The sequence below is a fragment of the Melanotaenia boesemani genome, chromosome 12 (genome assembly GCF_017639745.1).
Source record: "Melanotaenia boesemani isolate fMelBoe1 chromosome 12, fMelBoe1.pri, whole genome shotgun sequence".
Taxonomy (NCBI): Eukaryota; Metazoa; Chordata; class Actinopteri; order Atheriniformes; family Melanotaeniidae; genus Melanotaenia; species Melanotaenia boesemani.
The window spans coordinates 36957494-36973473 of NC_055693.1; the positions used below are offsets into that span (position 1 = coordinate 36957494).

The 15980-nt window shown below is 45.2% G+C and overlaps 1 long non-coding RNA gene across 1 annotated transcript in view; it reads right to left on the reverse strand.

The window, feature by feature from the left end:
- Nucleotides 1-2425: 2425 nt before the first annotated feature.
- The window catches only part of LOC121650735, a 69273-nt gene continuing 55718 nt past the window's right edge, over nt 2426-15980 (reverse strand). The window contains exon 4 of the long non-coding RNA XR_006012325.1: nt 2426-2577. This is a non-coding gene — a long non-coding RNA (uncharacterized LOC121650735). The remainder of the gene's footprint in view (nt 2578-15980) is intronic.

Here is a 15980-nt window from a genome sequence, read left to right on the forward strand (position 1 = left end):
ACACACAACTCCAAGAGCTGGCGTCAAAGCAACCACATAGTTGTGTCTCCACCAGAACCAGTCAAAGGGTCTGAGGAAGGACCAGATGAAGGTCATCTTACTTTTACTTACTTTACTTAGTGAACTTTTAACAGAGCATGTAAATGAAGAGAAGAAACCTTAAAAGTGAATAAAAGCATGAAGAGTAAAAATGTACAATGTAAAAAGTGTAATATAGTAACAATCAGTGGAAATACAATTTATACATGAATATAGTAAAAGAAATAATTATAGGTGTGATTATAATATTATATATAGAGCATAATTAGTAAAATGTCTTCCACAAAACACACAACACACGATTAGCACACACACAGCAAAATTACCACACAGAGCAAAATTACAACACAGAGATAAAGTAGCACACAGAGTAAAATTAGCACACTGCACTGCAAAATGCAACACGCTATTTTCTCACTGTGTTTTTCACAAAGTAGAAAATTTATACAGTTCTCATAAAACATCAGCTTGAACACAAATACATCCTATGAAGTGACCAGAGAGGACCATTACAGTGCACAACTGCACAGTACAAAATAGAAATCATCTTGATGAAGCCATTACTGGATTGTACAATCCTAAGGAACAAGTAAAACACAATCAACCCAGTCCAGTCTCTACAACTCAGGCTACAGGACCTCGTCAACATCACAAGCTATGTTTTCTCTGGCCAAGCAATGTGGAAAGAAGAACTTGGTGTGTCTGATCCAGACCTGACATGCATCAACTGTAACGTCATTCATGCCAAGACCACTGATAGCAAGAGATTTTCCTGAACGCATGGCTGCAGCTCATATACCTTCCATCACCATGCAGAGAAGAATTCTTCTATAGGATTCAGAAAGGGAGGATTTGGCTGCAGAAAAAGCACAGTACATTGAGTGTTAATAATAATAATATAATAATAATACATTTTATCTCTTGGTGGCTTTCCACACCCAAGGTTACCTTACACACAAAGAAAAAAGGAATTACATAACAGTTAAAATAATAATAATAATTTAAAAGACAAATAATTTAAAAGACATTAGGATTTAAACAACATAAAACAAACAGAAAAGTTATAGGAAGTAGGCCAGTTTAAACAGGTGGGTTTTAAGTGCAGATTTGAAAGATGGAAAAGAGACAATGTTCCGAATCTCGGATGGGAGTGACTTCCAGAGCCGGGGGGGTAAAGGCTCTGCTCCCCAATGGTGAATACATTTGAAAGTGAGGAGCAGTAACTCAAAGTTGACTCTGTGTTTTATTGGGAGCCAGTTGAACTGTTTAAGGACAGGTGGGGGTCAGGATACGAGCTGCAGAGTTCTGGAGGAGCTGTAGTTTATGAAGTGGTTTCCTGGGTAGACCGAAGAGGAGTGAGTTACAGTAGTCAATGTGGGATGTGACAAGACTGTGGATAAGGATTGCAGCAGCATGCGGAGTGAGTGATGAGCGCAGACAGTTGATGTTTCGAAGGTGGAAGTAAGCAGACCTAGTGAAGCTGTTGATGTGGGCTTGAAATGATAGGGTGCTGTTGAGAATGACGCCCAGACTGAGGGGAGGGGGCAATGAAAGAACTGTCAATGTTGATGGAGAAACTGTGAGTCTTGTGCAGAGTGGAGGGCGTACCGACAAGTAGAACTTCAGTTTTACTGCTGTTGAGTTTGAGAAAATTGGAGGAGGTTTGATTTCCTGCAGTCAGAGAGAGAGAAAGGAGGAAGAGAGGAGTTAGGTTTGGAGGAAATGTAGAGCTGGGTGTCGTCTGCATTTATGGAAAATGTGACCAAGGGGGAGAAGATAAGTGATGAACAGAAGGGGCTCAGGACTGATCCCTGGGGTACACCGGCCGATACGGGGAGGGACTCTGAAATGTGGACCTTGAGTTGAATAAACTGTGTGCGGTTGGAGAGATACGAGGAAAACCAAGTGAAAGGAGTATGAGAAACACCAAGCGTTGCCAGTCTGTTTAGGAGGATGCTGTGTGAGATGGTGTCGAATGCTGCGCTGAGATCTAAGAGGATGAGGATTGTGAGAAGACCGGAGTCAGCTGCCATCAGCAGGTCGTTGGTGATTTTTAACAGAGCAGATTCTGTGCTGTGAAAAGGATGGAAAAAAGACTGGAATTGTTCGTAAAGGTTATTATTAGTGAGGTGTTTGTGGAGCTGAGAGGCGACAACCGTTTCGAGAATTTTGGAGAGGAACGGGAGATTAGAAATGGGACGAAGGTTATTGAAGTCAGACGGACCAGCACCAGGTTTTTTGATGATCGGAGTGACAGCAGCAGTCTTGAAGGCTAGTGGAACATATCCGGAGTTGAGGGAGGAATGAATGATGGCAGTGATGTGAAGAACTAGTGAAGGGAGACACGCTTTGACTAGGACTGTAGGAAGAGGGTTGTAATGCATCATCTTCTTCATCCTTTTCCCCTTCCTCCTCTGGTACCTGGATCCAACCGGTCCTCGCCCAACACAACGCGCCCTAGCTTCGCCCCAACACGCCAGACGACTGCAGGGGACAGAAGCACCCTCCTTGAGGAGGCACCGCCGAGATGACCACACCCTTCAGCATCATGACAACACTGATAATCTTTGGTGCTAACATATCTGCTCATAAATTGACAAATGACAGCTGTTATGTTTGTGGACTGGTGCCACATGCCACACCCTCTCAATCAGTCTTCATTCCATATCTAGTCCCTTTGAACACCACTTTGTGGACTCTGATCATGGGTAATAGATTACACCCTAGGAACATTACCTGGCTACACCAGCCCTCCCCTCTCCTGAAGGAGACCTGCTGAATTTTCCAGCAATACAAACTCTACTTGTGTTTCATCTAGAACTGTTTTCCGCTTAAGAGATCGTATTTTTCTCCACCTCTCTGTTTTTAGCGAAACTGGACAGATGCACTACTCTTTTTAGAACACTCTAGCATGTACCTCCCCAGACTCGTGCAGCCAAAGCTTCTTTGACTGTGTGATCTCTCATTGCTGATCAGCTCTTAATTAAATACTCTGTTTGATTCTCACTTAGTGTGTGATCTTTGATAAATAAATTCCACTACAGGGTCGAGCAGGCAGGTGGAAGGTTTGGATTTCTGAATCAGTTCAGAGATATCAGATGGTGATGGAAGAGTGAAATCTGAGAACCGGTGTGGGATAGAAAGAAATGGAGGTAGAGGGTCTGTGATGGAAACAGCAGCTCCTCCAGTGGCAAGCTGTTGATGGATGTTAGAGATTTTGGAGGTAAAGAAGGACAAAAGGGAATTACAGAAATCAGCTGAGTAAAGTTGAGGAGGGAACGTGTCCGAGATTTTGTGATATTATTGAACAGTGAGAGATTTAGAATTTCCTTCATTAGAACAGATTAAACCTGAATAGTTTGTGGATTTTGCTGAAGCAATACAGTCCTTATATAGAAGAATGTGGCTATTGTACATGTCCTTATGAATGGGTCCAGTTTTCTTGGCAAGGCATTCAAGCCGGCGTCCTTCGGGTTTAAGTTGGCGCAGGGCGGGAATGAACCATGGAGCAGAGCGGGAGAAGGAAACGTATCTGTGTTTCAGTGGAGCAAAGATGTTAAGAAGGTTGTTGAGGTTTTCATTGTTGTGAGACACTAGTTTATCGGGAGTGGAAAGATTGCAAAGAGTGGGGAGGTTATTTATGGCAGAAGACAGTGTGTCGAGATTGATATCCTTTACTTTCCTGAAAGAAATGGAACAGGGAGGGTGGGTTTTAGAGAGAGACACGTAATTTGAAGGAGATTAATTTATGATCACAGAAGGGAATGTGATGGGCTATAGAATCTGTAGGAATTACACCAGAGCAGCATACCAAGTCCAGAATATGATTTTTGGAGTGAGTAGAGAAATTTATGTATTGTTGTAGTCCAAAACTGTTCAGACAGGATCCAAAGTCTCTGGAAAGAGGATTATTGTCCTTGTTCATATGAGTGTTGAAGTCACCAAGTATTATCATATTTGGAGACAGTGAGGATAGATGGGCCAGAAGAGCAGCAAAGTCATTCAATAAAGTGAAGGGAGCTAATCCTGAAGCTAGCTGCTGCTAGGTAAAGTAAAGGGAGCAAATCCTGAAGCAAGCTGCTAGTAGGTAAAGTAAAGGGAGCTAACCCTGAAGAAACTGCTGCTAGCGGCTGCTAACTGCTGCTGGGTAAAGTGATGGGAGCTAACACTGAAGCTAGCTTCTGCTAGGTAAATGCTGCTAGGTAAAGTGAAGGGCGCTAACACTGTATCTAGCTGCTGCTAGGTAAAGTGAAGGGACCTAATCCTGAAGAAAGCTGCTGCTAGGTAAAGTGAAGGGAGCTAACCCTTAAGCTAACTGCTGCTAGCTGCTGGGTAAAGTAAAGGGGGCAAACAATGTATCTAACTGCTGCTGCTAGCTGCTGGGTAAAGTAAAGGGAGCTAACACTGAAGCTAGCTACTGCTAGGTAAAGTGAAGGGAGCTAACCCTGAAGCAAGCTGCTGCTAGCTCCTGCTAGCTGCTGCTAGCTGCTGCGTGAAGTGAAGGGAGCTAATCCTGAAGCTAGCTGCTGCTAGGTAAAGCAAAGGGAGCTAACCCTGAAAAAACTGCTGCTAGCTGCTGCTAGCTGCTGCTGGGTAAAGGGAAGGGAGCTAACCCTGAAGCTAGCTGCTGCTAGGTAAAGTAAAGGGAGCTAACCCTGAAGCTAGCTGCTGCTAGGTAAAGTGAAGGGAACTAACCCTTAAGCTAACTGCTGCTAAGTAAAGTGAAGGGAGCTAACCCTGAAGCTAGCTGCTGCTAGGTAAAGTGAAGGGGGCTAACCCTGGAGGTAGCTGCTGCTGCGTAAAGTGAAGGGAGCTAATCCTTTCTAACTAGAAAACATTTATTTTAAAACTATAACTAAACTTTAACTTTAAAGGTTACATTAAGTTCTCAATGTATTTAATTTATATTTAAAAAATTCATTGTTCCACACAAACAGATCTGCTTTAGTTACTGGTGCTACTGCCGCATGGTAGATTTTGTCTCTTTAACTAAGTTAATTTTCAACAACTAAGTTGTGTGCATATGGGAATTTGTTATATATTTTCCTCCTGCATGTAAAATAGGGATGCATGTTATTACAGCTTTATGAAACCTAATTTTTTAAATCCAGGTTTAAAACATTTCTTTTCTCATGCGCCTATGCATGAAATCTGCACGGTAACTTTTTTTTAACTTATCTTGTTTTTAATGATTTTAATGTAATTTATTATTTTATTGTGATTATGTATTGATAATGTGTTGATGCCTTTTACTATTTCTAAATATCTGTAATGTCTTTGTTTTATGTAAAGCACTTTGATGAAATGTGCTAGACAAATAAACTGCCTTGCCTTGCCTTGCCTAATTAAAACTTTATATGCAATTATGTTGCACAATAGTGTCTAGAGTTTTTGAATAAGTTAACATACAATATACCATGACTCAGGGTGTCACATCTACCCAAAACTTTATTCATGGCATGAAGGGGTAGGGCCCCAAAAGTTATTCTGCTTAGGGCCCACTGAAGTCTAGAGCTGGCTCTGAACACAGGAGACAGAGACAGTCCATTCTGTCTTGATGCGGTGGAGGTGAAAATCCACGTGCAGGCTTAAGCAGGCGGGAGGCAGACAGGTGCAGGTAAATTTATTTATTTATTAACCTTTATTTAAGCAGGAAAGTCTCACTGAGATTAAAAACCTCTTTTCCAAGAGAGTCCTGCCCAAGAGGCAGTAAAAATTATATACAAAGTTACAACATTAAAACAAACAACATTAATATAAAACTAGTCATGAAAAACAATTGCACATTATTGAGGCAGTCTCTGGTGCTTTAGGATTGGTTTTGAAAGCATTTAAGGGCAATAACTTAGTCAATTTCCAGCCTTTCTGCAACATGTTAAAGTGAAAGGAGCAAAGGCTTTCTTCCCAAGCCCTGTGTGGGCAAAAGGAACAGAGAGCAACAACTGCTCATTTGATTGTACAGAGTACAAATCAACACTTCTCTGTGTGATTAAAGCACAAATGGAGGGAGCCAGTAGTCCAAGCATAGCCTTGTTAATAAATGCATAACAGTGACCTTACCTCCTAGTGGCCAGAGAGGTACAGTACAGTTACAGTCTACAGTTAGTATTTGTAGGATTATGTTTCACTATTTTGTGTGTTAAACATTTACTACCTATTCTATTCTATTCTATTATGTTCTACAGTCATTTAGCAGATGCTTTTATTCAAAGCTACTTGCATTTGAGAGTAAGAACAACACAAGCAAGAATTCAAACAAGATGGGACGTCATCATTAAGCGATAGTCAGATGGCTGGGAGTCCAGGTGGACCAGGTGCTGTCATGTGGTGCAAGAGACAGGGCATATATATATATATATATATATATATATATATATATATATATATATAGAGAGAGAGAGAGAGAGAGAGAGAGAGAGAGAGAGAGAGAGTATGTAAGACATTTTGTTTAAATACAAGATCACGATTTCATCAAACAATATCATCTTGGGCATAAGTGCACGCAGCTTATTCAGTGCTTGGTTGAGCCAAAGAGCTGGACAAATCTTTCTAACTCATTTTGAGTAGAAGAGTTAAGCTAAGTGTGGAAATGCTCCTTAAACAACTGAGTCTTTAGCTTGCTTTTAAAAGTGGATAAGGACTCTGTGGATTTGACGGAGTTTGGTGGATCGTTCCACCACTGGGGAACAACAGAGGAGAAGAGTCTAGCTACTGATGTGGCGCCACCTTGTGGTGGGAGTACTAGGCATCTTTTACTGACAGAGCGTAACTGTGGAGAGGGAGTGTAGCTCTAGATTAAGGAGTGGAGGTAGACTGGAGCCGTTTGGGTTATTGTTTCGTAAGCCAGAAGCAGAGCTTTGAATTTGATGCGCGCTGCCACTGGAAGCCAGTGGAGAGCGATTAGCAGCGGAGTGACATGAGCTCTTTTGGGCTGGTTGAAGACCAGACGTGCTGCTATGTTCTGGATCATCTGGTAACTGATGCACCAGAACTAGCCTGCTCGGGAGCAGGCTGACGTTTAGCTTAGCTTAGCTGTGTCTCAAAGTTCTGATACAGACTCTCTAAAGAAAGTTCCACCTTGTAGAACGCTGCTTCCGCCTCATTCTGGTATAAAACAAGAAACAGCTGTTATCACATCACTGCTTTGTCTGGAATAATCAATAAATCTGTCAGCGCCATGTAACTAAAGAAACATGACTATACACGTACCGAACATGAAATGAAAAGAACACGGTATTCATTAATACCCACAATAATTCGTTAACACCATATTAACCCCTCCCCTGGTTCAGGAACCCCGACCTCCACTGCCTCTGGTTGGCTACCAGTAAAACTGGGATCAGCTGAGCCCCGTTCATACAGGCCGAGGGTGTTTAAAGAGAGAGATAGAGAAAGAGAAAGCTGGTCTAAAGAGATGGACGGAGAAAGATATGTCACGGCTGTGTGGGGGTGATCTTCTTTTTCTGGTTGTGGTTTTTTGTTTGTGGTTCTGTTTTTTTGTCATTTGTTTCTGTTAAGATCATGTTTGGGTTTTTGTTAGTTTTTTTCCTTGTGTGCTCTGTGGTTTCTGTTACTGCCTCAGTAGAACACCTGGTCTGATTGCTCATCCACTTCACCTGTTCCCCATTACTCCTTCCGTGTATATATGTCCCTGGTTTTCAGTCACTCCTTGTCAGATCCTCTTATGTTGTCATATGTGGTTTATGTTGTTAGGATTTTCCCTGTCTTGTGTGGTTCCCTGTCTCGAGTCTTGGAAAATAAACCTTCATCTGCACCGATTCTGTCTCCTGCTCTGACTGCCTGCACTTGGGTCCTCACCTCCACCGGAGACCGTGACAGATAGAATAGAATAGAATAGAATAGAATAGAATAGAATAGAAATACTTTATTAATCCCTTCGGAGAGCCCTCAGGGAAATTTGGGTACCAGTAGCATTACAACACCAACAATAAAGCAGGACAAGCACAAGACACAATATATACAGGTACAAAGCAAAATAGAGGCAAATAGAATGCAATAAATATATAAATAATAACAATAAGATAAGTTAAATAAAATAATATAAACAAGCATTGCACACAGTAGAGGTGGTACAGATTCCCAGTTCACTATTGCACGTATAAGTTATTGCAACTGTTTGTATGGGTTATTGTGCATGTGTTGTATCAGGCGGACTGCACACCTCCCTCTCCCCCCTCCTTCTCCCCCTCCTGCCTAATGCAGAGTTGTACAGTTTGATGGCTCGGGGGACAAAGGAGTCTCTGAGCCGGTTGGTCCTACTCTTGGGGAGGAGCAGCCTGTTACTGGTCAGGCTTCTCTGTGCACTGATGACAGTGTGCAGAGGGTGACTGGCATCATTCACAATAGCCAGTAGTTTTTTTAGTGATGCCCTCTCTGCCACTGTCACCAGGGAGTCCAGCTTCATGCCAACCACAGAGCCCGCCCACCTGATGAGTTTTTCCAGCCTGTTAGCACACCTTTTTGTCATGTTACCCCCCCAGCAGACAACAGCATAAAAAAGCGTACTAGCCACCACAGACTGATAGAACATCCACAGGAGTTTCCTGCAAATGTTAAAATATCTCAGTCTTCGCAGGAAGTACAGATGGCTTTGGCCCTTCTTGTACAGGTGATCTGTACAGCATATCCAGTCCAGCTTGTTATCTAGCCACAACCCGAGGTACCTGTAGTTGTCTACAAGCTCCACCTTGTCGTCCCTGATGGTCACTGGATGTGGTTGTGGGCTGGACTTCCTGAAGTCAATAACCAGCTTCTTAGTCTTTGAGGTGTTAAGCTGGAGATGGTTCATCTGACTCCAGATGACAAAGTCACTGACCAGATTCCTGTACTCATCCTCAGTCTGAGGTGTAGAATGTGAAGAGGAGGGGGGCCAGCACCATCCCCTGGGGTGCTCCTGTGCTGCTAATAACAGTGTCAGATGTGATGTCCTTTAGCCTGACGTACTGCGGTCTCTCTGTGAGGTAGTTACCAATCCAGGACACCAAGCAGGGGTCCACCTGCATCTCCCTCAGTTTGTCCAGAAGCATCAGGGGCTGGATTGTGTTGAAGGCACTTCAAATCCAAGAAGAGGATCCTCACTGTGCCCCTCCCCTTATCCAGATGAATTTGGACACGGTGTAGGAGGTAGAGAATAGCATCCTCCACACCCACACCTGCACGATAGGCAAACTGTAGGGGGTCCTGGGCCTGTTGCACTTGGGGCTTGAGGAGATTGAGGATGAGCCGCTCCATCGTCTTCATCAGCTGGGATGTAAGTGCCACCGGTCTGTAATCGTTCAGCTCACCAGGACGTTTTTTCTTTGGAACTGGAACAATACAGGATGTTTTCCACAGGGTAGGCACTTTCCCCAGCTGTAGACTGTGGTTGAAGACATGCTGGAGTGGTTCCCCCAGTTTAGCAGCGCAGGTCCTAAGCAGACGAGGAGGCACTCCGTCAGGGCCAGCTGCTTTCCATGGGTGGGGCTTCCTCAATTCTCCCCTCACCTGTTCTGCTGTTATGTGTGGAGGGTGTTTAAATGGGGGGAGGGGTAAAGGTTGGCAGGGGGGCTGCACAGGGGATGAAGTCAGGGAGGATGTGTACTGCAGTGGGGGAGGGGGGACAGTGGGCTGGTCAAAGCTGTTAAAGAAGATGTTCAGCCTGTTCGCTTCTTCCACTGCGAAGAAGCGATGGTGTTGACACCATCCCAGACCTCCTTCATACGGCTCTCACTCAGTTTATCCTCCACCTTCCTTCTGTAGGTGTCCCTCCCCACCTTCAGGCATTGTTTCACCTCCTGCTGTGCTAATTGCATTGCCTCCCTGTCATGGTTCATGAAAGCCACCTTCTTCCTGTTGAGGGCAGCTTTGAAAGCTTGTGTTATCCAAGGTTTGTTATTTGAATAACAACGGACAGTCTTATTGGGGGAGACTACGTCCAGCGAGAAGTTGATGTAGTCCGTCAGACAGTGAGTCTGCTCCTCTATGTCCTCACCATGTTGTCTCAGCAGTACATCCCAGTCAGTGATGTCAAAGCAGTCTCTCAGAGCATCCTCTACCTCAGGTGACCACTTCCTGATCGAGCGTGTGGTTTTAGACATCCTTTTGACCAGGGGGGTGTACTGTGGCTGTAGGTGAACCAGGTTGTGGTCAGACTTTCCAAGTGGGGGGAGGGGGGTGACTCTGTAGGCATCCTTCACATTGGAGTACAGCAGGTCTATTGTTCTGTTGTTCCTTGTGGGACAGTCTACAGCCTGGTAGAAGGAGGCCAAGGTAGAGTCCAGGGAAGCATGATTAAAATCCCCAGATATGACCATAAACGCCTTGGGGTGCTTTGTCTGCAGCCTTGCTGTTACTGTGTGTATCTTCTCACAGGCAGCTGATGCTTCCTCGCTTGGCGGGATGTAAACACAGAGCACGATCACGTGACTAAGCTCCCTCGGCAAGTAATATGGCCGCAGACTAACGGCTAACAGTTCCAAGTCATGGCAACACAGTTCCTTTTTCACTGAGACATGTCCTGGGCAACACCAACGTTTGTTCACATATATGATGAGCCCCCCACCTCTGCTCTTACCGCAGGCGTTCATGTCTCTGTCAGCTCTCACAGCAGTGAAACCCGGTAGATCCACGTTAGCATCCGGTATCGCATCAGTGAGCCATGTCTCTGTGAAGATGTATAAGCTGCACTCGCGATAATTCCGTTGATTGTTCGGTGCCAACAGCTCGTCCATCTTGTTATGTAGTGAGTTGATCTTCCCCATTAGTACAGAGGGGATCACAGGCTTAAAACGTTGTCGAGCAGCCTTTAGCTTAGATCCTGACTTGCAACCTCTGTACTTCCTCCTCAGCTTTGTGCTGCATTCCGACGTTAGTCTTCAATGCAAAAAGTTCATCTCTTGAATAAACAAGACGTGCAAGTGCCATACTAGAGTTAAAAAATATTCAATAGAATCAAAAATAGGATATATATATATAAAATAAGGAATAAAATGATAAGGAAGAAAGAAAGAATCACTCGGGTGCGTATAAGACACTGGTAAGGCAGCCGTTTCCTGCAGCGCCATTTAAAAAAAAAAAAAAAAAAAAAATATATATATATATATATATATATATATATATATATATATATATATATATATATATATATATAGATAGATAGAGACAGGGTTCCTTTCTGGTTACCATGGCTTGGCCTTTTATTAATGACCATGCAGAGGGCGCACGCTTAATTCAAAGAGCATTCAGACCACCACACCCACGGTTTTCAGGGGAGGACCCCACCAGTAGCAGTGGTCTCTGACGTTGTCTTGGTATCTACAGAGCAACATATTTACAGCTCAACACGTTTAGAACAAACATTTCTTCAAAGATACCTCCCACTCTGAGACATGTTCTGCTTCTTTAGTTCCACCTGCTGCAGGTTTGCTTTGCTGTTAAGATGCTGCCTTTGATGTAACAGTACATAGTCAATGTAGGTCACACACACACACACACACACACACACACACGATTATATATTCATAAAATATGATATTGGGTATATTGCATATTGCATATTGATTATTGGGTTGTTAATAAACTGAGCAGGGCCAGTACATCTTATATAGTGGTGACGTGCGGTCAGGAGAGGCAGGCAGTACTCTGCCTCACCTCAAGGGGGCGTAGTTGCATGCTGGTGGATGAATAGTGAAATAAGAAGAAGCTCTTTTCAGTTCTTACAATGTAAATGTGACTCCAGAGGAGTTGGTGCCTCACCAGCCATGAACCCACCGCACGTCACTGATCTCCATCAGCATTCTTTGTTCAGCTGCTGAGAAAATGAAGCTCTCGGTTTGCTCTCTTTTCCTGCTGCTCCTCTTTTCCACCATCCACTCATCAGGGCTTCCTACGTTCCTCAGGACCTCCCACATAGCCAGGCTATGTAAGCCTCGCTTGGATTAGCCTCAACTAGATGTAGCTGGAATGTGTTAGTGGAACGGCTTGAGCCTTAATTCAGAGATGGTGTTAGTTCAAGCGAAGAATGGCATAGAACCAAAGATATGACTCTATGCCGATGATGTCATAGTCTACCTCACATACCCACAAAAATCACTGCCTACACCAGGGATCTCCAACTCTGGTCCTCGTGAGCAACTGTCCTGCAGGTTTTGGATTCTACCCTGACACCTGACTCAAATCACAGACTTGTGCAGAGGTGTGTTGTAGTAGGAGACATCAAAAACCTGCAGGACAGTAGTTCACGAGGACTGGAGTTGGAGACCCCTGGCCTACACTGATGAAACTTTACAATCATGTGAACAGCTATGAGGGTATAAAGTAAATTTCAATAAGTCATAAAAATTAATCAATTATAGTCCACCAAAGGAGATACAGAAAACATTTGATTTTGATTGGAAACTTAAAAAAAGGAATATCTGGGGGTCACCATCACCACAACACTGTCAAAATTTTATAAAGTACAACAAGATAACTCAAGAGATCCAGAAAGACACTGAAAGTTGGACCATACTAACGCTAGATTTTTGTTCACGAGTTAACAAACAGGATGAGTGTGTCGCCGAGGCTCTGATACCTATTCCAGTCTCTACCAGTAGAGGTCCCCTGTCCCAATTTATGCACTGGAACAGAATGATATCAAGGTTTGTTTGGAGAGGCAAAAGACCAAGAATAAAAATGGAAACTCTTCAGTTGCCAAAGGTTGAGGTAGGAATGGGACTTCCACATCTAAAAGACTACTTTTATGCACCACAATTAAGATATATTGTAGATGTTTTAAACCAGATTATACCGTGAAATGGAGGGAAATGGAAAAAAAAACTGTAGCGATTACCTGATACAGAGTATTAAATGAGACAGAGAAAAGTGCAAGAAGATGAAAAACCAAATAGATTAAGTCACAATGATTATATTGAGACTGTGGTTTACAATAATGAGATATAAGATTTGCAAAGACACCAATTTGTTAAAGTGGATAGCATACGGCAGTCATTTTCAACCAAATTTATGTGACGGAGGATTTGATCAGTGGACAACCAAGGGAGTTACAGCATGGTGTGCTGTACTGAAAGATGGACAGCTGGAAAGTTTCCACAGAATGAATGAAAAGTATGATTTGGACTACCATGAACTCTTTAGACACCTGCACCTTAGAATCTATTTTAGGAGATCAGGATAGATCCTATGGTCTGGTAAAAACCTTAACCAAAGAAGCCAAAATCAAAAGCACATCTGACCAACATAAAAATTTAATTAAAAAAACACAGAAGAAATTGGGAATCAGAACTTAAGATGAAGATTGGTTAAATATGTGGAAAATGCATCAAATAACCATTAGTTGGCGGATCTGTAGGAAGTTCTGGAAAAACCTGGTATTTTTTTATTACACCCAAGGTCAAAAGCAAACACTTAAATAAAACATACTCTGTTTTTTTTTTTTTTTTTTTTTTTTTTTTTTTTTTTTTTTTAACTTGTCTTGTCCAGCATCGTTGCAAACAGAATGATTGTCTGGCTGCTGTCTGGTGCTGGGCAATTTTACTCTATCAAGCAGGGATTTATACTACATGTATAAAGTCCCTCTTGATGACATGAAAAACTTTATTAAATCAGACTCTTAATGCTGGACTCGACCGGAGGGGACAGAGAGAGAGAGAGATAGAAAAGAAAGTAGAGAGAAGAGGGAGGGGAGAGAGAGGGACAGAAAGGGTGTGGGGAGTGCGGGTGGGGACTTAAAACATTATACAGAAAACCATGTAATCCATACTACTTGCAACATATATAGCTAAGATCATCCTGGCCAGTAGGTCATTACACAACTAGTTGATAATAGTAACAATAATAATAATCACAATAATAGTAATAATAATAATAGTAAGAGTAATAATAATAATAAGAACAGAAATAATAAAAAAAAAGAAAAAAAAATATGATAATAGATATAAGTGAAACTGCTGTATTCAAGAACACGCGCAGAGAAACCTGTGTGGATATGCTGGAGAACTCGGCCACATGGCGACGCAAAGACTGTGTGGAGACGTTCAGGAAGGAGTGACCATGCAGAGTGATCATGCAGATGCCACCTCACTTGAACAGAGGCCAGAGTCAGGCCAGCGGTCCCGAGACCCAGGCCACCAGCCCCCCCGTAGGCTACAGATCCCGACCGGTCCACAGAGACGACCACTCGCCCGCCCAGGAAGGCAGCAGCAGGAGACCCCAGCAGGAGCCGCCCCGCGGACACAGGGCACCGGCCCCGGCAGGCCGAGGCCAGCAGTCCCCGACCCCCCCGGGCACCGGCCGCCCGGGACAGACGGGGCAGAGGGCCCGGGCCCAGGAGCGCAGGGACACCCCCCACCCCCACAGGCCAAGGGCCAGCACGCCACCCGGGGGGACCCGGCCCGCCCAGACGGCCACCGCCAGAGGCCAGCCCCACACCCCAGCGCCCAGCCGCACACCCCGAGAACCAGTCCTGCCCCCCCCCCCCCAGACCAACACACACAAACACACACACTCTCCTTCCACTCCTCCATTCATCCTCCCACACATACACCATCCAACCCTTACATACTCTGTCCTCCCACACACACACACCATCCTTCCACCATCCATCCTTCCACACACACACCATCCTTCCACCATCCATCCTCCCACACACTCACCATCCTTCCACCATACACTCTCCCACACCTACCCCATCCTCCCACACACACATCATCCCTCCACCACTCATCCTCCCACACATACACCATCCTCCACCTTCACACCTCCCACACACACACACACACACACCATCCTTCCACTACCCATCCTCCCACACATACATCATTCTCCTACACATACACCGTCCTCCCTCTCCTACACCAAACATCCACCTTCACGTACCCCATCCTCCCACACACACACACACCACCCCTCCATCACCCACTCTCCCAAACATACACCACTCCCCCACACACACACCATCCTCCCTCCCATACACCATCCATCCTCCTGCACACACACCATTCTTCCACCATCCATCCTCCCACACACTCCCCCTCCCTGCACCATACATTCTCCCACACATACCCCATCCTCCCCCACATACATCATCCCTCCACCACTCATCCTCCCACACATACACCATCCTCCACCTTCACACCTCCCACACACACACACACACACACCATCCTTCCACTACCCATCCTCCCACACATACATCATTCTCCTACACATACACCGTCCTCCCTCTCCTACACCAAACATCCACCTTCACGTACCCCATCCTCCCACACACACACACACCACCCCTCCATCACCCACTCTCCCAAACATACACCACTCCCCCACACACACACCATCCTCCCTCCCATACACCATCCATCCTCCTGCACACACACCATTCTTCCACCATCCATCCTCCCACACACTCCCCCTCCCTGCACCATACATTCTCCCACACATACCCCATCCTCCCCCACATACATCATCCCTCCACCATTCATCCTCCCACACCCACACCACCCCCCCTCCCACACACCACACATCCACCTCCACACACCCCACCCTCCCACACACACACACCATCCCTCCACCACCCATCCCCCCACACACACACCACTCTTCCCCCCCCCCCCCCCCCCCACATACACACACACACACAAACAAACACCATCCCCCCACCACCATCCTCCCGCCACCCCACGCCGCGGGGGGACAGCCCCAGCCAGGAGGCGAGGAGACACGAGCCAGGCCCCCACCCCCCCCACCCCGCCCCAGTCCCCCACTCCCCACCCCCAAAACAGCACCTTCCCCCCAGGGCCAGCAGCCAAACCCCCCGGGACAGCCCGCCCACGCCCCGGGCCAACGCGACAGGCCACCCGGCCCACCCCGCCCCCGGGCCATCCATGGAGACAGGGGCGCTTGAAGACCCCATCGCCCCTCCCTCCCCCACTAGTGAGGGAATATAT